The sequence below is a fragment of the Pongo pygmaeus genome, chromosome 5 (genome assembly GCF_028885625.2).
Source record: "Pongo pygmaeus isolate AG05252 chromosome 5, NHGRI_mPonPyg2-v2.0_pri, whole genome shotgun sequence".
NCBI lineage: Eukaryota > Metazoa > Chordata > Mammalia > Primates > Hominidae > Pongo > Pongo pygmaeus.
In genome coordinates this window covers 144,356,429-144,382,979 of record NC_072378.2, presented here as the reverse complement: position 1 = coordinate 144,382,979, position 26,551 = coordinate 144,356,429, and the positions used below count along the sequence as shown (strand labels likewise).

The 26,551-nt window shown below is 38.4% G+C and overlaps 1 protein-coding gene across 34 annotated transcripts in view; it reads left to right on the top strand.

The window, feature by feature from the left end:
• Window positions 1-26,551, top strand: part of PLAGL1 (PLAG1 like zinc finger 1) — a 120,513-nt gene that overhangs the window by 75,860 nt on the left and 18,102 nt on the right. For 4 of the 34 annotated variants that reach the window (XM_054491522.2, XM_063666700.1, XM_063666689.1 and 1 more), the window contains 5 exons: window positions 896-935; window positions 17,163-17,234; window positions 19,857-19,984; window positions 21,325-21,356; window positions 25,595-25,668. The gene's annotated coding sequence lies outside the window, so the exon portion shown is untranslated. Of the gene's footprint in view, window positions 1-895; window positions 936-17,162; window positions 17,235-19,856; window positions 21,357-25,580; window positions 25,669-26,551 lie in introns of all 34 variants that reach the window. The other 30 variants (XM_054491514.2, XM_063666702.1, XM_054491512.2 and 27 more) reach the window with 23 other exon arrangements.

Sequence of the window (26,551 nt, the reverse complement as noted above, 5' to 3'; positions counted from 1 at the left end):
TTAGGCAATTTGTAAACCTCTTGGTGCCTCAGTTTTCTCCTGGGCCAAACAGGGTCAATGTGCATACATCAAAGGCTTGGAAAAAGGATTAAATAATATATACATATATATGATTTAATATATATATGTGTGTGTATATATATATACACACACACACACACATAATAATATATAATATGTAGCTTGGCCCATGGTAAGCACTCAGAGGTTTCTTGTTAGTAATATGTTGAAAATATGGAATCTGTGAGTGCAGACAACACTTCTGGCTCCCTTACTTTTTGCGTTTTGATTTTTGAAATGAGTGATCTATGCCATGCTAACAATAAGAAAAACTTCTCCCTGGAGAAAGTATTCCTTAAACTAAAACTTTAATGCAGAAAACTAAAAGTATTCATTCAAGATTTGACATATAACTAGGAAATAGTAGTAGTAGTAGTAGACATAGAACTATGGACAAGGAGTGAAATACTCTTTGTAAATGGCTGTTATTATTTTAGTGTTAAAAATAGATGTGCAATGGGTCAGGGGCAGAAAGAGATTGTGGCAAAGGAGGTGGTGTGTGTTTGTAAAAGGGCAACATGATGGATCCTTGTGATGGAACTGTTCAATATTTTGACTAGTGGTAGATATGTGAGCCTACACATGTCATAAAACTGTATAAAACACACTAATACAATTAAATGGGAAATCGCAATAGACTAGTAGATGGTATTAATATAAACATATCGGTTGTGATATTGTACTGTTGTTTTGTGAAATGTTACTATTGTGGGAGACTAAGTAAAGGCTCTTTTAAAATTGCATATGAACCTACAGTGATCTCAAAATTATAATTAACAAATAAATGCATGTGCAAATATTATATAAAACTAATAATTTTTATTTTTGTTTGCAGATTGTTCCTGCCTGATTCATAAACATCGTGATTGACTTTTGTAAGCTGATATTTCAATTTCTTTTATCCTATTCCCCCAATACCTTGTCTCCTCTAATAACTTGATAATGGTTTTTTAGAGCTCCTAGAGCAAAAATTGGAGCAAAACTTTTTTGTTATTTGGTTCTTACATTATTTTAAAGTCTGTCTCACTTTTTCTGGTACTCTTAGATAATAGTTATTTTGATAGTGATTTTTGAAGTACATGTCTTGGCCTAGGGGCATTTGTTTCCTTATAGTGACTTCTTATCAGAGTTATGGTTAGTGGGAGCAAAGGGCAGAGCTGAGGTTGTATATAGATGCAGACATCCTGTTGGGCATTAGTCTTCCTCCAAAACATATTTATGTATCTTTGTTTTTAAATAGTCTATGAAGTGTCATTTTTATGGAGGAGAATTGAAATATACTAAACCAATTTTAAATACATCTTTGAGAAGTTATTTTCTGAGATGGTTTTGTTTTCCATCATGTTAGCAGGAGAGGAGAATATTGTTACAAAGTAACTTAACAAGGATTTGCATTCTCTGACAGATTCTAAGTCTGTATCTTGAATCTTGTTCTAGCAGGTTCTGTTTCACCTCTTTTGAAGCCAGCAAGAAGACACACACCTCTGATACAGTCTTCCCGATAGCACCTACCTTGGCATACTCATTCCTTAGGATGTTAACTGATATTATATGGAAAATGAGCATATGGTCATTTAAATTTGGGAAAAAAGCTGAGTTAAAATCAAATTAGACTTGTTTATTTCCAACAAGTGATTATCGATGGCCTTTGGTCTGTGGTGTTTCTCCAACATATTTCACCATACAACCCCTACCTCACCAAATATACCATCGAACTGGTGCTCCACGGAAAAGTTTGAGAAATTTTGCTTTAGAATTTAGGAAACTGATATAAATGACAGAATTAATTGTACATTTTTCAGAATGATAGCGAAAGAAAAGAAGGACATTTGAGCAGAACGCAAGTTGGACCATAAAAGGACAGTTGGATTAGCTTAAAACAGCTGACTTGGAGTTAGGCCTAAATCATTATTATAAATATAGTTATAAGACAACATAAAAATTTAAAATCTGGAAAGTAAAAATAAATCATTGTTCCTTATTCCTTGAAGATTCAGGATCTGTCCTTCCCTGTAAGACTAATGTGTCCTAATTCTTGGTGATTTTCAGGCTTCGTAGAGTCTTAACAGCCTGGCCTCTCGGTTTCTTGATTTCCTCTCCTTCAATGACCTTGTCTTCCAAACTACATTAGCAACTTTCTCCCATAGTCATACTGTGGGCCTAGTCATTAATAAGAACTGCTCTCACTCCATGATCTTGAGTCCCAGCACCCCATTCTCCATCTGTCCTCCCACTCCAACACATTGTTAACTCCACCTAGACATACAACTTTTACACTGCAGCACACTTCCTTCATATCTCACATCCTTCCTTACTCAACGTCGATAGCCTACCCTCTCATTAAAATCACTCATCCATTCATCTTCTCTGTCCCTCCCCTTTGCTTTGTTGTACTTAGCCATCTATGTCCCAGTGCCTTGGTCTGCTGATTCCATGCCTGCAGCAGTGCAGCTGAACATAGCTGGAGAAAGATACCCAGCCATGCTCAATTTAAAGCTTACCCTTGTACTTATATTCTTAGACCCATCTCCTCTCACCTACTCAAGGATATAGCTACAGTAGTTGTCCCTTCTCTCTCCTGCATCATGCATTCCCACCTCCCTGCTTTACTTAAAAAAATTATTTAACTCCCATTCCTCTCTAAGTACTACCCCATTTAATGTCCCTGCTTCCTTTTACACAATTTCTCAGTTCTGTCTGGGCATTCCACCAAAGTTCTCAAGTGTCACCAGCGACCTTCATATTGCAAACCCAACCATTAATTCTCAGTCCGTATCTTCCTTGACCTGTCAGAAGCGCTGACCCCACTGATCATGCTGCTCTGTGAAGTATGTTCTTCCCTTGTCTTCTGAGTCTCCACACTTTCCCAACTGCCTTCCTATTGCATGTGACTACTCTTATCTTTCTTGCAGTTACATCCTCATTGTCCTGACCTCCAAACATTGGCTGTCCCTGGGCACAGTCTCTGTACTTGTCCTCTGTCGATTCTCACTCCCTAGCTGCTCCCATTCATTTTCATGGCTTTAAATACATATATGCTGGCAGCTACTAAATTGTCTCCAGTGTGGACCTCTTCTCTAAACTCCAGATTCAAATATCCAATTGCTGGATGTCTAATAGGCATATCAAACCTAACGTGTCTGCACCTGAGCTCCGGAGTTCTTCTCTGTTCCCAACCAAACTTCCTTCATCCTAAGTAGCCATTTACCGAGATGAGGAAGACTCTTCTTCCAGTTGCACAGGCCAGGTGCCTTTGCAGCATCCTCATTTCATCTCTCTCACCCTCTACACATTCAGCTCTCAGGAGATACTGTCAGCCCCACCTTCCATAAATCCAGAAGGTGACCACTTCTCCCCAGCTCTTCTGCTACTGCTCTGGTGCACACCTTCATCATCTCTTTATAACAGTAGCTATCTAGCTGGTCTCCCTGGTTTCATACTTTCTCCCCTAGAATTCACTCTCCACACAACAGCCGATAAATTATTTAAAACTGTAAGTCTGATCATGTTACTTTTCTGCTCCAGTGTCTCCAGTCCCTCCCATCTCGCTTACGGAGGCTTATCAGCTCCTATGTGCTATGGGTCCCATTACTTCTGGCCTAATCTTTTACCGCTTCCCTTCACCGACTGCTTTAGCCATACCAGTTTTCTTGTTTCTGCATCAGAGTTTTGCAATTATTGTACCCAGAAATAGCCACATGACTTACATCCTTACCTCCTTCAGATCTTCCCTAAATTGTCATCCTCTCACCCATGCCTTTTTCCCCGACCAGCGTGTTTTAAATTGACACTGTTTTCACTGCTAAATCTCTTAGCACTTCCTGTCTCTTCATTACTTTTATTTTTTTAAATCACCATCTGATACATATTTTACTTGAGCTTTGTTATGGGATACAGTTAAGCTACTAGAAACAATTAATTTAAAGATAAGCTTAATTCATAGGTGCGCTTCACAAGGGCAGGAATTTTTGCGTGTTTTGTTCACGGTGGTGAATCCCTAGCACCTAGAACAATGCCAGGAAAAACAACCACTCAATAAATGCTGGTTTAATGAAAAAGATAAATCTTAAAAACCAAGTCCACCGTATATATCCCACAAAGATAGGAAAGTGGGATTGGGGAAAGGGATGCTATAGTAGTTTGACTTTGCTTATTACACCCTTCTCTAGTTGCTGACTGATCATAGAATTGGGTAAATGGCTTGAGCTGGGACAATTTATTGTAAATATAAAGCACTAAGGCAAATATAAAGGATTGGAACTTCGTACTGAGAGGACTTCTGCTTCCAGCCATCTTGTAATAACAGGAACTGGAGTTATTCTCTCGCCTAAAATAGCCTAACAAACTGGAGTTATTCTCTCGCCTAAAATAGCCTAACAAACCTACACACACAAAAAGCCCATAAAACATATGAAACAAAGGCATTCCGACATTGGACAAGTGGCACGAGACAGTGAACCCTGAGACAAGGAAAAAACAAATGATTTGCCCCAGGCTGCAGTGCAGAAAGGCAGAACCCAAACACAGGTTATCCTAGGTTGAGATGATGGAGTTAGGAATTCTGGGAGGCTAAGGCAGCTAGAATTTGAAGGACAGAGTACCAGAGAAGAGAGAGTTAGTTACACAGAGAGTGAGCTCCAGAGATCTTCAGAGGGCTCTCCTGGAGGCTTCAGCCAAGTGCTGATTAGTGCATATGCATAAGAGAACTACCCATGGATGAGGAAAGAGGCACTGGGAAGAAAAAAGTAGCTCATATAAGGCAGTGAAGAGTGTGCCCCCCCACCCCACCCCCACCATTCAGAGTGGAAAAACCTTGTATATAAGTGGGATTAGATGGTGTACTCAGAAGACTAATGCTTCAGCGATGAGGCAAAATTAGCCCTAGACTAGTCTAATCTGATCCTGCCTAAAAAATCTTAAAAGTAAGCCATTCAAGACAGGTCATAAAACTGTTTTGTAAAGGGCCAGATGGAAAATATTCTAGGATATGTGGGCCATGTGGTCTCTGTTTTAACTACTCACTTCTGCCCTTCTAGTGTTAAAACAGCCATAAACAATTTGTAAGCAAATGTATTTACATGTATCAGAATGTATTCCAATAAAATTTTATTTATAGAAATAGGCAGTGGTCCAGATTTGGCCTGTGGGCCTAGTTTGCAGACACTTGGTTTGAAGGATCAAATTGTTTCAAGTAGCTTAACTGTATCCCAGAACAAAGCTCAAGGATATTTAAGGAAATACAAAATATCCAGCACCCATTAATAAAGTATGCAATATGTAGCGTTCGATCAGAATTTACCAGATGTGCAGAGCAGCAGGAAAATTCAATAGTGAAGAGAAAACTCAATCAATAGAAACAGACCCAGAAGTGACACACATCTAATCAGTGGAGATACTAAAATAAATTAAATAGATTTAATAAGGATATTCAAATAGTTATTGTTACTATGTTCCATATACTCAAGATGGTAGTGGAAAGCATAAGGTGGTTAAGAAAAGATGGAAGCTATAAAAAGACCTAAATTGAACTTCTAGACTTCTAGAGATTTTATAAACACCTGAGGTGAAAAATACACTGGATAGGATTAAAATCCTAAAATACACTGGATAGCAATTATACAAAATGAGATACTGAATGGAAAAAAAAAAAAAACAAACTAGAAAAAAGTGAATAGCACATCAGTGAGCTCTGGGACAACTTGAAATGACCAAATATGTATGTAATTGGAGTCCGCAACGGAGGGAGAGGACAGAAAATAAAGATATAATGGCTGAAGACTTGCCAAATTTGATGAAAACAATAAATCCACAAATCTAAGTTAAATAAATATCAAGCAAGCACAAAAACATGAAGAAAACTACACCAAGGGACACCGTAATCAAATAGTTTAAAACCAGTAGTAAAGACAGATTTTAAAGCAGAGAAAAAAAAACTATACATTCAGAGGAACAAACATGACAGAAGGCTTCCTGTCAGAAGGAATGTAATCCAGAAGACAGTGGAAAAACACCTTCCAAGTAGTGAAAACTAAAACTGTTAATCTAGAAATCTATAGTTGTGACGATATCTTTCAAAAAAGGTGAAACATGCAAGCACTTTCTTTGGTAGGAAAATAACAGGTGGAATAAAGACTTTTTCAGATGTACTAAAGCTGAAAGAATTAATCACCAGTAGACCCACAGTGTAAGAAATACTAAAGGAAATCTTTTTTTTAAAACTCTCACATTTATTGTCAGTTGATTTAATAAAGAAGGAAAATAATGCCAGATAGCAGTAAAGAGCACTAGAAATGGCAACCACCTAGGTAAATACATACGATGATGATGATTATTAATATTTTTAAAAAGATGGTTTAAACAAAAATAGTAGCAAATGGGATGTATAACATATAAAAAAGCAAAAGGTACAACAATAATTGCACGAAGGTCAGGAGAGGAAAAATATAACTATAAAGTTTTTATACTCTACATGAACTGATATAATATCCCTTGAAAGTACACCATGATAAGTTAAAGATATAACTATAAACTCTACAGCAACCACGAAGATATCAAAACATAGTTATAAGCCAAAGGAGATAAAACTAGAGAAAAATAATTCAAAAGAAGAAAGAAAAGGAACAAAGAATAATTGAGGCAATTAGACAACAAATAACAAGATGGTACATTTCAGCCTAATCATGTCAGTACGCACGTTAAGCATAAATGGTCTGTCATAATTAAAAGGCAAAGAATGTCAGATTTAATACACATATTGGCCAGTCTGAAGGTAGTGAGTTATCTCAATTGATTGTTCACAGTCAGATTTAATACATACAAAACCCTTTGAGAACTAACTATATGCTGCCTACAAAAAAATGCACTTCATGTGAAGACACAAATAGATTATAAGCTAATGGATAAAAAAATACCATTTTTAGCACTGATTTTTTAAAACTGCAGTGACTGTATTCATATTAGACAAAGCAGAAATTAGAACAAAAAATATTACCAGGGATAAATAGGGTTATTTCATAATGATAAAGTGGTGAATTCATCAAGAAGAAATGATCTTAAATGTTTATGCACCTAGTAGAATAATTTCAGTATACATGGGAAGAAATAGACAAATTCACAATTGTGGTCAGATTTCAGCACCCTTCCTTCAATAGATAATAGATCAAGTAGTTGGAAAACCAATAAGGCTATAGAAGACTTGAAGAGTGCTATCAACCACATTGACTTAATTGGCATTTATAGAACACTACTCAACAGCAAACTGCATACTTTTTCCAAGCATAGCCAGAACGTTTATCAAGATAGACCATATTCTGGGTGGGAAAATAAGTCAATTAATTTTAAAGGATTTAAATCATACAAAGTGTTCACTGACCATAATGGAATTTAATTAGAAAGGAATCTGGAAAAATATCTTGTAACTGAACATCACACTTCCAAATAACCCAGGGGCACATCCTGAGACATTAAAAACATCTTAACAAATTTAAGAGAATAGAAACCATACAAAATACCTTCTGAGACTACAGAATAAACTAAAAGTTAATACCGGAAAAAGTGCTGGAAATTTTCCAAATAGTTGGAAATTAAACAGTATACTTCTAAATAACCCATGGATCAAAGAAAAATCTCAAGAAAAATGTTTAAATATTTTTAATTTTAATGAAAATACAGGTTATGAAAGCATGTGGGATACAGCTGAAACAGTGCTTCAAAATTTGTAGCATTAAATGATGTATTAGAAAAGAAAAAGAACCTAAAATCAATAACCTCAGTTTCCACCTTTGGAAACTAGAAAAAGAAGGACAAATTAAACCTGCAGTGAGCAGAAGAAAGTAAATACTGAAAATTAGAGCAGAAATCAACAAAGTTGAAAACAGGAAAACAATGGAGAAAATCAACAAAATAAAAAGCTTGTTCTTTGAAAAGATCAGTAAAATGATAAATCTCTAGCCAGGCAACCAAGGAAAAGAGAGTACACCAATTACCAATATTAGGAATGAAAGAGGTGTTATTCTGCTAATCCCATGGATAAAATACAGGATTAGTAAGAGAATAGTATAAATAAGCTCTCACCCACATATTTGATAAATTAGATAAAATAGACTAATTCCTTGAAATACACACATAAACTAAAACACCTTCTAGACAGCAGACCCAGATGGTTGTACTGGTGAATTCTACCAGCCAGCCAATGTGACACAAACGAAATCAATCAGCACCAAAAAGAAATGAGCTGGCCGGGTGCAGTGGCTCACGCCTATAACCCCAGCACTTTGGAGACTGAGATGGGTGGATCACTGAAGGTTGGGAGTTCGAGACCAGCCTGGCCAACATGGTGAAACTGTGTCTCTACTAAAAATACAAAAATTAGCCTGGCATGGTGGTGGGCCCCTGTAATCTCAGGTATACAGACTATACCTGTAGTCCCAGCTACTCGGGAGGCTGAGGTGGAGAATTGCTTGAACCTGGGAGGTGGAGGTTGCAGTGAGCCGAGATTGCCCCACTGCACCCCAGTCTGGGCGATTGAGCCAGACTCTGTCTCAAAAAGAAAAAAAAAAAAAAAAAAAAAGAAAAGTGAGCTATCAAGCCATGAAAAGGCATGGAAGAAAATTAGATGTGTATTACTAAAGTAAAAGAAGCCAATCTCAAAAGGCTGCATACTATATAATTTCAACTGTATGACATTTTAGAAAATGCAAAACTAGACAGTAAAAAGATCAGCAAAACTTCTCTGTATGATGTTATAATGATGGAGAACTGTCATAAATTTTTTCAAACCCATAGAATGTACAACACCAAGGGTGAACTCTAAACCATGGATTCTGGGTGATAATGATGTGTCAATGGAGGTTTATCAGTTGTAACAAATGTACCACTCTAGTGGGGGATGTTGATAATGGAGAAGGCTAAGTGTGTTTGGAGGAAGGGAGTATATGGGAAATTCCTGTAACAGGCTCAATTTTGCTGTGAACATAAACTTCTCTAAAAAGTAGCCTATTTTAAAAAAATCGAAAAGAAAATTAGAAAATATTTTGAACTGAATGAAAATGAAACCATATTTTCAAGTGACTAAGATGCAACTTATAGCAATGCTTAGAGAGGAATTTGTAGCACTACATGCCTGTGTTAGAAAAGAAGAATGGTCTCAAATTAATAACTCATCAGAGATTGTCAGAATCATCTTCAAAATGTCTGAACCTCTTTCATTAAAAAATGTGTTTCTTCCATGTTGTGAGAGAAGATAGAATTGGGGGTGGTTACTTATAAAAAGGAACTCGGCTCTTAGTACAGAAACAATTGTCATACTTCACCAGCTCTAGGCTGAGTTTCTTTAGCAAGACATATTCCTTTAGATATTCATAAGAGTTCTTTTAAACTGTTTCTGATAAAAATGGCAATAAAGAAAATATTTTAAAATATTAACAGGAAGTAAATTGCACATTTCAAGTGATGTGTTGTATAGTAGGTAATGCAATATAAGAATAACCAGTAATTTTAAAAGTCACAGAACTGTAGCATGAGAAGGTGCCTTATGTATTGATATTATTAAGTCAAACAAGAGTGGCTTTAGCTCCTGCCTCTTTAATATCAAGGCCTTGGATGAAATTTTAAAAAGGAGATGAGGACATGCATTTAAGTTTTCAAATGAACAAAAAGCAGTATAAGGAGAACTAAATCTCTGAGTGAGATATTCAGAATTCACCAAAAAAAAAAAAAAGAAAAAAAAAAAAGAAATCTCAGGCTCAAGGGCGACCAGGAATATTCCAGAAGTACGTCTGTACTAGATAAAAGGTTGGATAAATGTCACCTTCTCTGCAAAGCCTTTTCTGGTTCTCTCAGTCTTAGTGGCCTCTGTCTTCCCACAGTATTCTGTACACTCTGTACTGTAGCATCTCTATGCCACCACCCAGTAATAGGGTGTCATGAAAAAATGAGACAAGGAATAAAAACATAAGGTTTGCTGTTTACCACTGGCAGTCTTCTCTTGTGCTAGATAATTAATCTGTTTTCTCTTAGTAATGTGAGGGTCAACGAAGTAAGATACGTGTTAGTTCTTTGAAAACATGAAAGCACTATCTACAGACAACAAATATCCCTGTGTGTATTTTTCTCTTCAAGTGGTAACAGTCTGTGAATTTCTCCCTGTTACCAATACATTTCTACTTGAAATGGCTAAGTGGCAAGAAGTAAAGCTGAATTGTGCAGAAAAACCACACTGCTGCTTTATAGTAGTAAGGATTTGCCTCAATTAGCCTTTTAAAATGACACTTCAATTAGTGTTTCTGTTTTGTAAAGTAGCTTCTTTCTCTTTTATAATAGTTTGATCTTGGTTCATTAGTTGCCCCCCATAAAATCCTAGATTTGAAGGCTAAACTTTTAATGCAAGGAATCATGCAATCTAGAGACTGAATGTTAAATTTTATGTCTTTTTCTTTAAAAGAAATTTTTCCTTTTAACAAGCTTTACACTGTTTTGATTTTCAGCATTGATAATAGCTATAATTATTGATCTTTCGCTGTATGCCAACACTGTTTTAGGAGCTTTATATTAGTTATCTAATTTGATCCTCCACAAACCCTGTGAGGTTATTATTCCTCTTTTACAAATAGGGAAACTAAGGTTCCAAAAATATTGTTAATTGCTTAATTTATAAAATTATTACAAAGTGACACTAAAATTTAAATACAGATCTGACTCCAGAGTCCATACTCTTAAGCAACTACCTCATTGAATGGAAGTAGTACAATGCATTGGCCTCAAAAACTAGGATGACTTATTTAATATAATCTTGGTGAGAGAACTTCAGTGAATGATTATATCCCCAGTACATGGTAGCTGGTATGATGGAAACAGCATGAGACTCAAAGATAGAATACTTGATTTTAAAGTTTTAACTGCTGATTATTAGTTCTATGACTTTGGCAAGTCAATGTACCTCTCTTGAGCCTATTATCGCCTCATTCAAAAATAGATTAATAAAACCATCTCTCTCAGGTGGTTGTGGCGGAGATCCAATGGATAATGTTTCTCAGTGTTTTGTAAATGCTTTTGAAAGATACATAAATGGATTGATAAGTGTTTTTGGTTATTTGCCAAAGACTTTCTTTCAGTAGTATTTTTCCTGAGTGCTTTTAAAAAACAATTTGATTTATAGAAATGTAGCAAGTTTCCAGAGAACCTCTACTGAGTTACAGAGTGATCATTATATAAGGAAGTTCTATTCATAAGCCTAGGTTTCTTTGATGAGATACATGGTTTTTGAGGAATGGTTATTTCATAGTACTGTGTCAAGGAATTCTTCACAGATATTTCTGTGATGATTTTGGAAGAGTGGGAAGACAGAGGGGTTAAATGTGTCCCCTAGGCCTAAAGCAGGTCAATGCCAGAGTTAGCTTTAAGGTTCCTAATTAATTGTCACACCATTTTTGTCACAAGCGACCTTTCCTGTGCAGTTGAGAGTTCTGTATATGCAAAGTCCATTTCTGTCCTAATTTGAATATAAGGGAATGTCTTTTCTCCTTGAGGGCTGTTCAGCTGTCTATACCAAATAGCATCTTTGACAGTCCAAGGTGAGTAATTGGTGAATAGATGGCCCTGGAGGTCACTGGTGACCTCCCCCCCACCCCACCACCGAGGTCAGTACTGACGCCTGTGGGCACGTGGGAAGGTTGTGTTCTGCCTCATCGAGTGGGTTCATACCTTTCGTTCCAATATTGTTTATTTTCTTTTTGGTTTCACAATTTTGAAACTTAACCCATCGATTCCCATGTGTACTCAGGATTAGTGACAAATGGAATGGAGCACAATGAAATGAAGGCATTTTGTTATAGGGTTCCATGAAGGTGTGAAATAAGCAATTCAGAATTCAATGGTGAATTTGGAAACCTCTTAGTTATATTTGTTCCGTGTAGGTAACCAGTCAGAATAATTCATTTTCTTTCATAGTCCCTCTTGCTCTCTCCTCTCTCCTTGACTAACCATCCTCACCCCAACAAACACACAACTCATTTTTACACAGGAGCTTGGATTACCTAGTTTGGGTGATTACCTGGATCCGAAAAAACCTGTTATATCTCTGTTCACACTTTTGTTCTACAAAGAGAATTTATGCAAACTAACTCCATCTTTAAGTTGTGTTGCTTTCTCTGGAGATCACCCCTTAGGGTAACCCTAGAAACTGCAGCTCTAGAGATCACCCCTTACTAAGGTAACCCTAGAAGCTGCAGCTCTGAATTTATCACGTTGTAGTAGTTTACTGGGTGTAGCCGACTGGCTTTAGCACAGCAGTGAACTAATAGAGGCTGCATGTATAGCCATCTTCCTCTGGCTATTAGAATGAACTATTTGATTGAGAATAAAGTTTCCATATAGTTTGAATACGGTGACATGAAAGAAGCTGCAGATTGTTCAGTGAGACCGTCGCTTGTAGGTTTGTAAGATGGAGGAAGAAAGGGAGAGTGAGAGGGAGAAGTTTATTTATGGAATGTCAGGGGGCCATTGAAGCTCAGCAGGCCCTAGAAGCAGAGGACTTCCCCCCGTGCTTGTTTTCTCCCTCTGACCTTGGATGAACTAGCGAGCAGTATATTATGCTGGGTGATTGTGCTGGTTTGTCATGGTTAGCATTCTGAACTGTCACTGGAATGTAGGAAACGGATGAATTTGAATTGAACCATGAGGTGGTCTGCTGAGCCCTCTCCTTGTCTCAAGGAAACCTGTCGCTGTTTGTCTGGGCTGGGCCTAATGAAAGCAATGGAGGGAAAGAGAGGTGGGCCTTTGATCTCTTTGTTGCAGCTGCTCCCTGGGAACTCGCTGAAATCAATGCCCTGTTTTCCTGAAGGAATGAATGGCTCTGCCTAACTAGCTTTGTGAAGCCGTGGGGAATTCACTGCCTCTGTTTATTGACAGCTGAAAAGGAGCACATGGGGTGGAATGGACCTTCTTGTGAAAACCAGGCACAGGGAAAATTAGACCTCAATTTAACACAGAGGAATTGGGAAATTCACCCCAAAGGAGACGGGAGTTTCTCATGCTTACATTAGAATTACTCAAGTTTGGGGCTAGTGTGTAATGAACAATGGAGGTTTTGTCACAACTATGTTATAAGTAGGAATATGGTCTGCATAATAAATGATGTTAAGTAGAAGTTGATTCTCCACCTGCCCTCTTTTTTAAACACAGAAGTAGAGAAAAATAAATATTAACCATGATATAATCAGGTGATTCTTTTATTTTTGCCTTGAGAGGAAAGAAAACAGTGATGCAGTAAGCATTATTGATATTATATGGAAACTCTCTAAAATCCATCTTTCATTCATTATATTTTAAAACATCTTTGAACTTGGAAGCTACGTTCCACTCAAGCCAGCGATTCATGCCATTCTGGATTGTGTGCATTGCATGGGAATATTACAATAATATATTTATTTTAAAATATTTATATTCTTGGGATATTGTAACTGGAAGTGTGTGTCAAACAGAAACTGGCTAGCAGACCAAGATTAGCACCTGGCATTATAATAGTTGATAAATCTTAAAATTACCACCTTTTTAGAACACACTAAAGAAAAAGTCTTGAGTTTATCACAAGGAAACATCTCTGAGATACCTTCTTTCCCATCTCCCCTCACTTGCTTGATTTCCCAGGAAGAATTTATGGCTTCTTCCTTTGGCCCCCAGCCCTTTGTGTACACCTCTATTATAGCACTTAACACATGGCCCTGTAGCTCTTTATTTAGGTGTATTCTTTTAGCTGGAAGTAAAGCAGCTGTGTTGTATTCATTTTTATATCTCAAGCCTAGCAGAGCTCTTGGCTCAGTAAATGCGAGCTGAATGAATGGGGATTGATGGCTCTGTCTACATTCCTTTGAAAGTAATTACTTATCACAGTTTCAACTGCAAATACTAAATTTTGGGAGAACCTGATTGGTCTGTTGTTACCTGATTGTTGCTATTGCTTTTTAAAATTCTTCCTCTACAGAGAACTATTATGCCCTCTTTTGCTTTAGCAAGTTTGTCGGGCAGTCCACAGCCTCTAGAAGGAAGCATCACCAGTGTGTGGCATTTTTCTTTTCAGATCCAAGCTCTCTTCTCTGTTATTCTTTCCTAAAAATAAACCGCAACGTAATGTTTAGATATTTCCATTAAGAAGATGAAAAAGCTTTTCATTTAGAATTTTGTAGACTTTCACTTGACCAAATTTAGTGATTGAGATGAATAAGGCTGCCATCTTACCTGATTTAATTCTATGATGTAATGTTAAATAATAGCAAAACTCAAAACCTCCCTTGACAATTTCTTTAACCAGATTTACTACCATTGCATGTTTTGAATTCCTTATCAGAGAAGGCAAACAAACAGCTTTGCTTCTTAGTGAAAAGTCTAAGGGAAATTTTGATTCTAAAGCAGTGACTAGTCTGATTTCACAGAACCCTAGGACAAACCCAATTTCTTAGCTATTCTCAACTTATAACCTATTTCTTTTTAAAGCCAGAGCTTAAAGTGGGAAATTGTTGTCAACATTTATTGGGAAAATAACATCTTAAAATCATAATGGAAATTTTTAGAAAGTGGTGTAGGAGGGAGTAAGTAAGCAGACAAGTACAGGAACGGGCTAATACTTTACTCTCCATTTTATTTTTGTTTTATATTCACTACCAAGATTATTTTTAAAGAAACTTATTTGCACTTCTGTTTTGATTAATGGTAGAGGTAAAATTTAAAATAGAGGTTTACACATTTGTGAATTGCAGGAGGAATCTCGTAGAGGAAGGGGCATTTGTATGGGTTGTACAAATAAGGTCGAGTCAGCGGGTTGTGATTCTGAGATTTTAGATTTCTCATGAAACAGAAAAATTACTATGACTTTGATCATTGGTAGACTCTCACCCTCATAAGTATTAACTTGAAGATAAAAAAAAAAAAGCGTTAAGCATAGCACTTAGGTTTCATAACTTGGCTGCTCAACCCTCCCAATTTCTGGAAGTAATTTTGTGTGACATAATACCAAAGTAGGGAGAGGCAGAGAGTGGAGGGAAATGTAGAAAATCAAACTGCACTTTTCCATTTGATGTTTCAGCTTTCAGCAGTGAGGCATATCTTTGTCTACATTAATAAAAAAAGAACTACAGACAGGCCAGGGAAGTAACTGCAGTTAAAAATTGTGTTCTTGCTATGCTTATAGAATCAGATAACTTCAACTATGTGATTCTTCAGAAAAGAGCCTTTTTCTTCAGACTGAAGACTGCTGTAATACCCAAGAAGAATAATTTCAAGTAACTTAAGAGTCAAACCCTCAAAATAGATTTGAGGATGGACATATGTTATGTCTCTGTGTTTACATGTGTGTTAATCTACGTAAGCTAACTTCCTAGTAGAAAAATACCAGGTATTTCCCTCTTAGACAGTTTCCCGTCCACCCAGACTGACCAAATAAAGCAGCCCTAATAAACGTTTATCTAGCCGTTGAAAACAAGACATCCTCCTTACCCACTAGATTTAGTTGCAAGAAAGCTATTCTGAAATACAGAACTATCTAAAATTAAATAATGTGTCAGTTGTATAAGATCAGATATGACTATTATAAAGATCATCTGTAATAATTAGATACCTAATCATTTGTAATTAATCATTTGTATATTAATGAGGTTGTTAAAATACTTAGTATATTTTCAGTAGTTTAAATGTTTACTTTGCAACATTACATATTGTCTTCTTCAGTGAGACATTTTTCTGCAAGGAAAAAAACCTCAATTCAGGAGGAAAAACCCAAACTCAGCTTATACCTAAAAGTTTATGCCTTTTGCATTAGTAAGGTTCAAATTAATATGGTTTTGTTATTTTAAAAACGCAACAGCAGCCTTTTTGGTCAAGGCACAAATGTGGGCTACTCAGAGAAGGAGGTTACTTAGGGTTGGTGCTTAAGTATTCATCCAATTGGATTGCACTGCTAATCAGTAATGAATTTATATCTGTGGAGGTGAGGGTTGATGGGTTTAAGTTATTGATCTATTTCCTGTCTTCATTATTTTCACTGAAAGCTATATTTCCATCTCTTTTCAGTCTGTAAACATTTTGCTGCTGCCCTCTCATCATTTGCTGTCCAGTTTCTGTCCTTTTCCTTATCTCAAGGTGAATGATTGGGTCTGCACAGCAAATTCTTTTCTCCAGGCCTCTGCTGATAATAGTGGTCTTGACTTTAAAAAAAAAAAAATTGAAGTTAAGCCAAAGTGGGGTGTTTTTTTTTTCCCCCATATTTTGCCTCTTAGTGGCCTTTTCTTCCCTCCCTCTCTTCACCCTCATCCCTGCTGAGGTTCTTGTTTACCTTACCCAAAGGAATAGTGTTCTTCTTAGTTGACACTCTTAAAAAGGTTAGTTGACACTCTTAAAAAGGTTCTGATTATCTTAAATTTTTTTTTTTTTTTTTTTTTTTTTTTTTTTTTTTTTTTTTTTTTGGTAGAGATTGAGTCCTGCTATGTTGCGCAGGCTGGTCTCAAACTCCTGCCCTCAACCATTCCTCTTGCCTTGGACTTTCAAAATGCTGGGATTACAAGCGTGAGCCACTGTGCCCAGCCATGATTATCTTGTAATTTCTGCTTGAGGCTGTGAGGTATTTTTTCTTGGGGTCTCTGAAAAATAAATACAAATACATGAATACTCTCTGCTTACCAGACAGTGTCAAGCATTTATCTCAAATTAGCTTATTTAATTCTCAAAAGGGTCTTGTGATGTGGGTGTAATCGTTATCTCCATTTTACAGGAGAGGAAGCTGAGGTAGAGAGAGAAAACCAATTGCACGAGGTCTCTAAGTGGCTCCAGGTGGCACCAAGATTGGAATCTAAGCTTTCTGGCACCCTACTGTGGTCTTAACCACATCACTGTATAGCCTCTCTAAAACTAAAGATCCCTTAAGGACTTAAATGTGTGCCTCTGGAATGCTGGGATATGGCATTATAGCATAGCATGTTGATGGAGAGAGATTTTTGACCCCTGGTATCCTTGAACTCATATTCTGATTAGGTAAATGTCAGCATTCATAGTACCAATGTGTTTTTTCTTGATGCTTTTTTTTTTTTTTTTAACTTTTGATATTGTTTTTTCTTTAGGATTGCTGTCACGTCTAATGTGGCTGCTGCCTCGTGTCACATCTGAAACTCATCTGTACCTCACTTAGAAAGGTAAATACGTCTATGCGGAACCCTCCAACTCCTGCCCCCCAGCGCTCCTGCCATCAGTCATGGCTCTGTATTCTCATTCTCTCCTCGCATTACAGCACAAACCAGAGCCTTCGCCTCCTCCACAGTAGAGGGGCTTATGTCCCAGAAAAGACTTTGTGAGAGAATTTACATTTGAGGAACTTAGGCCTTGAGGGGGAAAATAAGGTTGGGGGATTAAGATGTGGACTTAATGAAAGCCTGTTTTTCACTCTAAAAATTCGAGAGGACATGCTAAGAACGATCATTGCTATTTATTTGACTTAAATTAGAAATCATGGGCATTGTACAGTTGATTTTTACTTATCATGACTTGCTCACTAGAAACTTCGTGATCTGTTTCTATTATATTTGAAAAAGATGTTTTTAAATGGTTTTATCTTAAATATTAGGGGGAAAAAACTGAGGTAGGGTCCACCATTTAGAATCAGATATCCAGAATGTAACATATGTTACAATTCAGAGTCTCTAAACCACTCTCCTAAAATCATAATATGAGATGATTCTCAGCTTGCCAAATTTTCTAGAGTTGTGAAATAGGTTATGTCGCTCAATCCAGTGTTTATTTGAGGGAATTCATGGTTGGCAGTGTCCCCATTATACATCAGAAGTTTTTATTTCTTATTTTCTACCACTCATGTAAAGATTAGGATTCGTTTGAACTGCCTATTTCAAGATAATGATTCCAAATCCCAGCCTTAAATTTCATATCTAACATGTTTGTTGTTTTTCCCTGTCACATACATTAATTCTAGGTTCAAGGCCATGTCACCCTAAAGCAGCCCTCGCTTGTTTTGCAGCTGCAGTGCTGTTGCTTAACCATAACTCTTGGCCTCTCTCCAGACTTTTTTTTTTTTTTTTTTTTTTTTTTTTTGCAAAATGTCCTTGATGGTCATAATGGTGTATTTTTTAAAAATTCCAGTTCTCTTTGTAAGTTTTCTTATATCCCATCTTACATTCAATTCCCCCCGCAAACCTCCCACTAGATAAACCACTTCCCGCTCTATTCTTTATCTTGAGACTGACTTCTAGGAAGGCTGTCCACAGCTGCCTCAGGCGGAAGGCTAACTAGGAGAATATTAGGTCGTGTGCTTGGATTCCTGTTCTCCAAACGATTCTAATTAAAACTAGTCCACTACCCCCACCAACACGTTCAGAAGGAAAAAAATGTAGCAGAATCCCCAAATACCCTCATCACTTCATTATACCATTTGGGTAACTTTATGGCACCTGTAGGACTAGTTCATGCCAGGCCCATTTGTAACTGTTTTCTCAAACATGATATTGCCATTAAAAGCACAGTAAATAGGATTACACTGCTTAAGAATCTAGGAATTTCTCAAATATGTGAGAAAATGTGAAAGCACAGGGATAATGGAAATTTATTTTATAAACACATTCTAGGAGATGGAATTGTATCATGATGATCCACATTAAAGAAACATGATTGAAGTGAATCCATTATTTATACTCTGACTTTCTATTTTATATATATATTACTCCAAAAAAAGTTATTCATGTTTCCTAATTGTGAGCTTACCCATCATGTAAAATCGGCCCTAACACTTATTCACAGGCCACATCTACTTCATACATGTACTTTGCCTCTATATGTACATGTGTTATGCATAATCGTTGACCAGCTTTGCAAGATATATAGATATCCCCATTTTATGGTGACGGAGACTGAGGCTTAGAGAAGTTATGCAACTTACCTATAGTTACACACCTTCCAAGTAGCAGAGCCAGCATTCGAACTTAGACCTATCTGACTCCAAAGCCAGTGCCCTGTACACTAGACCACACTGTCTTTCTTAGGTTGGATCTAAAAAAATACTACCAGCTGGTTGGTTTTTTAACTAACTGTAGGAACACAACCTAGTATTAAGTAGAGTGTGCATGCCGCATAGTGGACTGAGGTAGAGTAAAACCCATTATTGTACCACTTTTAGGTAAGAAAATGTATTATCTAAGGAATATCATTAAAATTTCCTTACTTCCCTCCATGAACAAACAAACAAAAAATTAAAATGAAAGCAGTGGGGGATGAAGGGAGTCGGGGATCATAACATAGGAGTGTTAAATATTAAAATTAGAAAAGAAAATACATTTCTCTATCAATGTTTAAAATGCTAGAAATTATGCATGCTTATACTATAACAAAGAATACTTTATTTGGGGAATAACTTAATTGATCCATGATGTGGCGTTTACCAAGGTAACTTTTCCCTTTTTGTTCCAGCAGTAGGAATTAGAGGCAGTTCATAAAACACACAATCACCATGTAAATTGAAACCACATTAAGATCATAGTCATCTTATGTTGTTTCCCTAAAATGGTTCTCATTTGCCCCACATGTTCAAATCAGAGTGCATGAAGATGTTGTTCTGAGTCAGGGAAGATTTAGAATGCTCTGTGAACAGTTTTATACTGAACTTCAGAGTTCAGTTATTGTACTTATTTTTTGGTGTGTGTGTGTGCACAGTTGGGTTTTTTGTTTGTTTTGCTATTTGAATTACTGTTTGGCCATTTTAATGTATATAACTGATAAATCCAGGAGGATAATCTGTATGTCTGCTCTCTCAGTTTCTTTCTATAATACAAGCCTGAACATACTGCTCTCCTGATCAAAAACTTTCAGTGGTTCTGATTAGACAAGACTTTTCGTTGCAGTCGACAGAAACCTAGTGGGACCATTGAAGAATTCCAAACAGGCAAGTGACAGGAACATATTTGCATGTTAGAAGAATCAGGCTGGCAGCAGTATTGTGATTAGAATGAAGGGGAAGCGTCCAAAAACAGACTGGGGAACCAATATGGATCTGCCTCTAGCATGCGGAAATATCTCTCTACACTGACCTAACTGACTTACTAAGCTTGTGGTTTGTTTAAAGGAAGCCACATGAAAATTGAGTTTGGGCCAATAGAGTGAACTGGTTCTCCATTCTCTAGCATCCTTCCCCATGCAACCCCCCTATCCCTGCCAAGTTTCTGGGCACCACAGATTGGAAAGTAGCCTCCTGTAGGTAGTTGCCCATGTTAAGTGGTGGGGTGTCTTTCTGTCTTCCCTTCTTGGTCTCACCTGTCTGGTGTGACAAGGGAAGCATGTGCCAACCAAGGCTAGACCCTTGTGAGACCAGAGCAGCCCCACTTTTGGTAAAGCAAGCAACCTCTGCTTACTTGCCCAACACACTCTAGCTTCCAAGTTCCTTGCCTTGTGAGTTATCTTCTTGGGTACAATTTAACACAGCATTCCCACCTCCTTATAACTAAAATAGATAGAGGGAGCTTTGTGCCTCAAACCCCAAGGAGACCATCTTGGCAATCTCTGCCTCTGCAACAGGGCACTTGCTCCCCGGGCAACTCCTTTCCCAGGTCATCTTCCCCCTTGACATCCCCATCAGATTTAATAGTGTGCCTGTTTGGCAGAAAAATGGGGTCCCTTGGTTGCTGATTCTTAGGAATGTGAGGTTCTCCCAGCCAGAGCTCTCAGCACTAAAAGTTCTAGTCTCTGCGTAATGGCCGGCACATCTTTGGCGTATCTAAAATCCTCTTCAGTTTCCAGCAGGGTCTTTTTAAGCTTCTTCTGAAGGTCTCAGACATTCAGCCACGGAACTCAAGTGGAATTTGTTTGGATAACATGACTGATTTCAAAGCCCGGACCCCTTAGACGTGCCCATTTGGTGCTGCAAGTACTGACCGTTACTACAACATCTTACAGTTAACAAATTTGACACATTAAAGATTTATATCCTTTCTTTTGGGTTAGGAATCTTCTCTCCCCTAAAGCATCTCAGTTTCCAGCATGCAATCATTTCCATCTTATGGAAATCAGCCATCCCGCTCCGTGCCAGCATGCTACCCTGGGAGGCACATCCAGGCTTGGGAAACGGGGGTGTCCTGGATCTCATGACTCCAGCAGCACCAGCTGCTCTCTTTCCTCTTCCAAGTAGACTTCCGTTCCCCCCCTATTTGGGTGTTTTTGTTTGTTTTAGCAATTCAGAGCTCAAGATAAAGACCTTAAAGATAACTTTGTGTGTCTCTCCCTTTCTAGGTATTTGCATAGGAATCAGAGGAGTTAATCTTGTGAGTATACTCTAACATCTGCCCTTGTTTCCTTCCTTCCTTCTCTATCTGCCTCAGGGGTTTTAAGCATAAGCCTGCTGCCCTCCCCGCCACCCCGCCCCTCCGCCCTAGGTCACCAGAGCCTATGCAGAGTCCGTGGTCCTCTCTCTAATGAAGCGGTGGTGGCCTTTTTTGAAAACTAGATTGCCTCCGATTCCAGCAGTTGTAGCTAGTCTATAGCACAGATATGCACTGTTCTAAGATTCTGCACTTTATTGAGGTGCCCCACAAATCCGCATTTCACCTCAGAGTGTCAACTATGCAAGAAGCATTACTGTTTTCATTCCCCATAATGAAAACGGACTCCAGTCCCTGTTCTGCCAACCTAGAGGAAAATTTCATGTCAGTAAGATTTAGGTGCTTCCCCTTCCCCCATGGAGTGTGTCCTAGGACCTGGAGATTTTCATGGCCTCTGGAAGATGAGGAACCCACCTCTGACCTTCAGTTTATCAAAGTAGTGATTTATTGAATCCTTGTAGCTGTCTGCCCCAGGGCCGCCAGTGAGGGCTGGAAACCTCCTGCCTCAGGTCTGGCCTCCCGAGGCATACTCTTCACGTAGCTGTCTTCTCAAGGATTCTACTCATTGCCTTAGGGAACAGAGGGGTGCCAGGGCCTCTCTTGCTGGGGACTGACATATCTCCTTATCAGGCCCAGGGGTGGGGGGTTGGCCATGGGGGGATGGAAGGGAGAGGGTCATTTTGGCAGCTTCTCCTCTGCTTCTCCTTCTCTCCCCCCGGAAGTCCAGCAGAATTTCTTCTCTGGGTTTAGATATTGTTAACAAAGACAGACTTCTTCAGAATGCTTCTGTCTTCAGCTGGATGAAAATACAAGGGATTACAAAGCCTGCCACCTGTTTTAAATGAGCTAGAAAGGAGAATCATTGGGAATTCAAACAAAGTAAAATTCCAGAGTTGTCGTGCTGTGCTGATTTGGAGGCCCTAATAAAGGCAAAACATCACCCAAACAGCAGGTAGCTATGGGAATTAAGAGAAGGAAACAGATTTGAGAGACAATAAAGTTGTAAAGCTTAATCTCTGAGAACAATCTAGACTGCAGAGCTTCTAAGTTTGGAGAGGCTGGGAGATGACATGGGAAGAGGTTGACTTTTGACACACACCCTGGATTCACGGCCCAGCTTAACTGCTTGCTGGCTGTAGGGTCATGGGCAAGTCAGCGTAACTTCTAAGCCTTAATTTCCCCATTAATCAAATAGGGTTAATGCTACCTACTCATGCGGTTGTTGAAGGTATTAGGTAAAGTTCTTAAAACAGTAGCCATCGCCTGGTGAGGATCCGGGAGCTCTGATGGCTATTGCACAGCGGTGCCATTAGCTAGAACAGGCAGTGCTGGAGGAGGAGCAAGTCTGTGGGTTAACGTTTGAAGCCCCACCATGTGACCTTGAAGGGGCACTGCAAGGTATCCCGAGAGCTGCGGGAGGGAGGTAGATGTATTAGTCTGGAATTTGAAAGAAAGTTCAGGATTGAAGATAGAAATTTGGGAGGCTTCTGACTTCAAGGAGTAATTGTAACCTTGGGTTGTGCATGGGGTCCCCCAGGGAGATCACGTATAATGTGAGAAGGTAGAAGACCAGCTGCCAGGCCCATAACTCTATTCCAACTTCCAGCAACCCCTTCATACCATGCCCCCCAGTGTCACCTTTAAAATGACATCATTGCCTGGAGGTGAATCTAAATATCCCACTCAGGCTTCATTTCAAAGATATAATCTCATTGTTCACCATAATCCATCTTGCTGAAATAAGATTTAGTTGTCTGTAATCTACCAAATCAGGTGGGCTCCTTTCCATCTGGAGAATAAAATAAAACACATTTGAGAGGCTTTTCAAAAACAAACCTTGTACATCTTCAGCCTAGAGGATTCTTTCACTGAAAACCAGGGCAGACTTCCCAGTGTTTGAGGGTTGCCCAATTCTTTCCCACTCAAATCATTAGAAATAAAAAAGTCAGTTTGGAGAATTTGCTTAAGTAAAACCAGGAGTCGCTAGAAGTGAATGAGCTGAAACTGGAAGGAAATCCCTTTGTTCAATGTGGGTTTCAGTGAATGCCCAGCAGGCGGCTAAACCAGTTCATTAAGAGAGAAAAAGACGGGTTCTTAAATGCTGTTCTCAGAAGCAAATGCCTAGAAAAACATATTGTGACAGCAAAAACACATCCTGGAACTCATACACTATGAAAGTTTGGTTTTTGTCATCAACGAATAAACAAACTTTCCAAAAAATATTTCCCCCTTCATTTAAAACAATTAACTAATCTGTTTACCATCTGCCAGTCTTCACTCCTAGAAAAATGTAATTCTTCTTGTTACTCTGGAACTCGGAAACATTTATCTTTAGAATTGTTTAATTTTATAGGGTCATTTTTAACCACACACTTAAAAAAGAATAATTGACGTATGAAAACCCTTTTTTCCCTCTGCTTTAGAAATCTAAATTCTGACCTGAAAAGCAATCTGCAAGTAGCATCCTGTCAAACTGAGATGTGTTATTTTTCCTGTCTCTTCTCTGCTTTATTAAATCGTCATATACCGCACATGATTTTCCCCCCAGGCCGGGCCTGCCTTGGGCTCTCTGTTGCATTGTTAACTATTTAAGCATTAGACTGGCGCAGAGATGGCAGGTGGGAAAAGCTGAGGGATTTGATCTCCTCCCTGCCAGAGTTCTCCTCTTTCACGAGTGCTGCTTACATTGAACAGCTTAAGAATAAGCTCCTGTGTGAGCCCTCGGAGGCCAAGGAGTATTGTTGAATTCAGAAAGGAATCGCTTTCTTTTTGTGATAATTTGAATATTTTGACAATGAAGCTAAGCTACTTCACTGCCTGGTTTGCGTACCTCACGTTATGTGCACCCTTTCCTGGGAAGCAGAAGAACCCCTGCCTCTTTGAATACATAAATTGGTATTGTCCGTTTGTGAGATGGGTAGGTGCAAAGGAAGAATCATCCGGAAGAATTTTACTCTTTTGCTTTAATGTCTTTTTAAAGCTCTTTCAAAAAAATTTTTATACAAGCCTTTGGAGACCACCCAATTAAACCAGCACAATAAATGTTGAGCATTTTGAGGAAAGAGATGGACCATGAAGATGATTTGTGTTCATACAAGCAAAACAAGGAATATGTTGGAAACAATTTCCCTAAATGATTCAGACAAATAACCTGCTCACCTCCAGTATTTTCCTGTATTGTGATGCATTATCGTTAAAAACAGTTGTCCAAAAATGGCCTCGATTTTTCTGTTTTTAACTTAAAAGGATGTTCTCATACAAAATAAATGGACATAGCCTTTTTGATCAAATTCACAGAAGAAAATAGGCAAGTGAATAAATCACTTAGGCGAGATATTAATTGGCTTTGTTCCATAACAGATTTGCCTTTGTACTAGTTAAGAAAATCCTGAAAAGCTTTCTCTGTAAGAGGATCAATTGGTTGGAATAGCCTTGGTAGGAAGAAGCCAAGTTTGATAATTACTTGGTGAAAGGAAATGCTGGTTTCCAAATGCTCATCAGGGTTCAGTGGCACAAAGCTGGCTGTAGACTTGGCTTCTGTAGATTTGGTAAAAACGTAAATTCTTGGGGTCCCAGTGATGCTGTTTTAGTCTGTACTGATTTGCCCTGTGGCCACCCAGGAATCTGTATTTTTAAAAGTTTTCCATGCTGATTCTAATGCATAGCCAAGTTTAGTAACCATTTAATTCAATATTCAACTTGGAGACTTCAACCTTCTTGCACTGCAAATTTGATAAATCTTTGTTTATATGACTCTCCTTTGTTGAGTGCCAACTGGTTATTTGCTGACTTTCTTTCAATTCAGAATTTGTTTTAGGTTCTGTTATTGCATAGATTTGCATACCTGTTTTATGGTATTTTAATACTGTTGGTTTTAAAAAATACCATTTCCTCTGAGTGCTGTTTTGAATATATTATGTAAGCCATTTCATGTGTTCTTTTTTTCCCACTTGCATAAAGCAGGGGAAAATTGAGAGTTTTTCTTAATCCAGTTGCAAGTAGGACAAAGGATATGAGTGCTTAAAGATCATCTATTAAAATGCATGAAAAAACACTAGAAAATCTCCTGTGCACATCGCCAGTCGTGTGTGTGCTCTAGAAGTGAAGTTCAGGGGGTAACATAATGGAGGAATGTTTTCCTAGCTTCATTCCCTGACGATGTACAAGGTCTCTTCTCACAGGTTTGAATCTTCAGACAAACTTCTGGGAGGACTCGGTCCCTGCCTCGCAGCAGATGTTCCCTGTCACTCAGTAGGTGCGCATGTTTTAAGATTATTTCTAGTTGGGCATGTTTATTAACGATTGCTTGGAAACACATCATAGGCAAGAACATGCTGGAGGTTCAGGGTACTTCAAAAAGGTTCTAGTGGAAAATAAACACATTTCCTCCACAAACTGCAAAATCCCCGAGAACAGGGTTCTTTTAGCCCTTTCATTTGTTAAAGCTCAGTGCACATGTGTTTCAGGGAATTTGATGATGCAGTTGGCAACTTTTCATGACCTCTGCTGTCCCACATCCACAGCCTAGTAATACACATAGATCTATGGAATTTTCTGCTGACAACCCTGTCAGTTCAAAAGAAGAAAGCTGCCCCTGCCAACACTCCTAACTTGTGTACATAAGATGTGTAAGAGGTTGTCCTGTCTTTGTGGCAGATGTCGACTGAAAGATAAGCCTGGGAAAGATGCTGGTCACATCCCAGCCACATGAGGCAATCCAGCCATACTTCCTGAGGCGTTATTTGAACACACTGTTGTAAAGCTGTTGCTGAACTTCACTGCTCATGTAGACAGTGTGGCTAGAAGGGATGGCAAAGCGTAAGTTGAAAGAGCACTTGGCTTAGTTCAGAACACCTGGGAGCAACCTCTGTTCATCATCATTATCATCATCACCAATAATGATATTAATAGAAGCTAATGCCTTTGGGGCACTCACTCTGTGCTAGGCATTTTGCTTAGGACAGTGTATTACTTGCAGTATCTCATTAGTCCATGCTTATGGGCAGTAAACTTAAATCCTCTGAGCCTCAGTTTCCTCATTTGTCAAATGGGGACAATGATGCCTTTCTACCTGTCTCTTAGGGCTGTGAGATGGAAATTATTGGAATAGCATGAGAGAGCTTTATGAGCTCAACTGA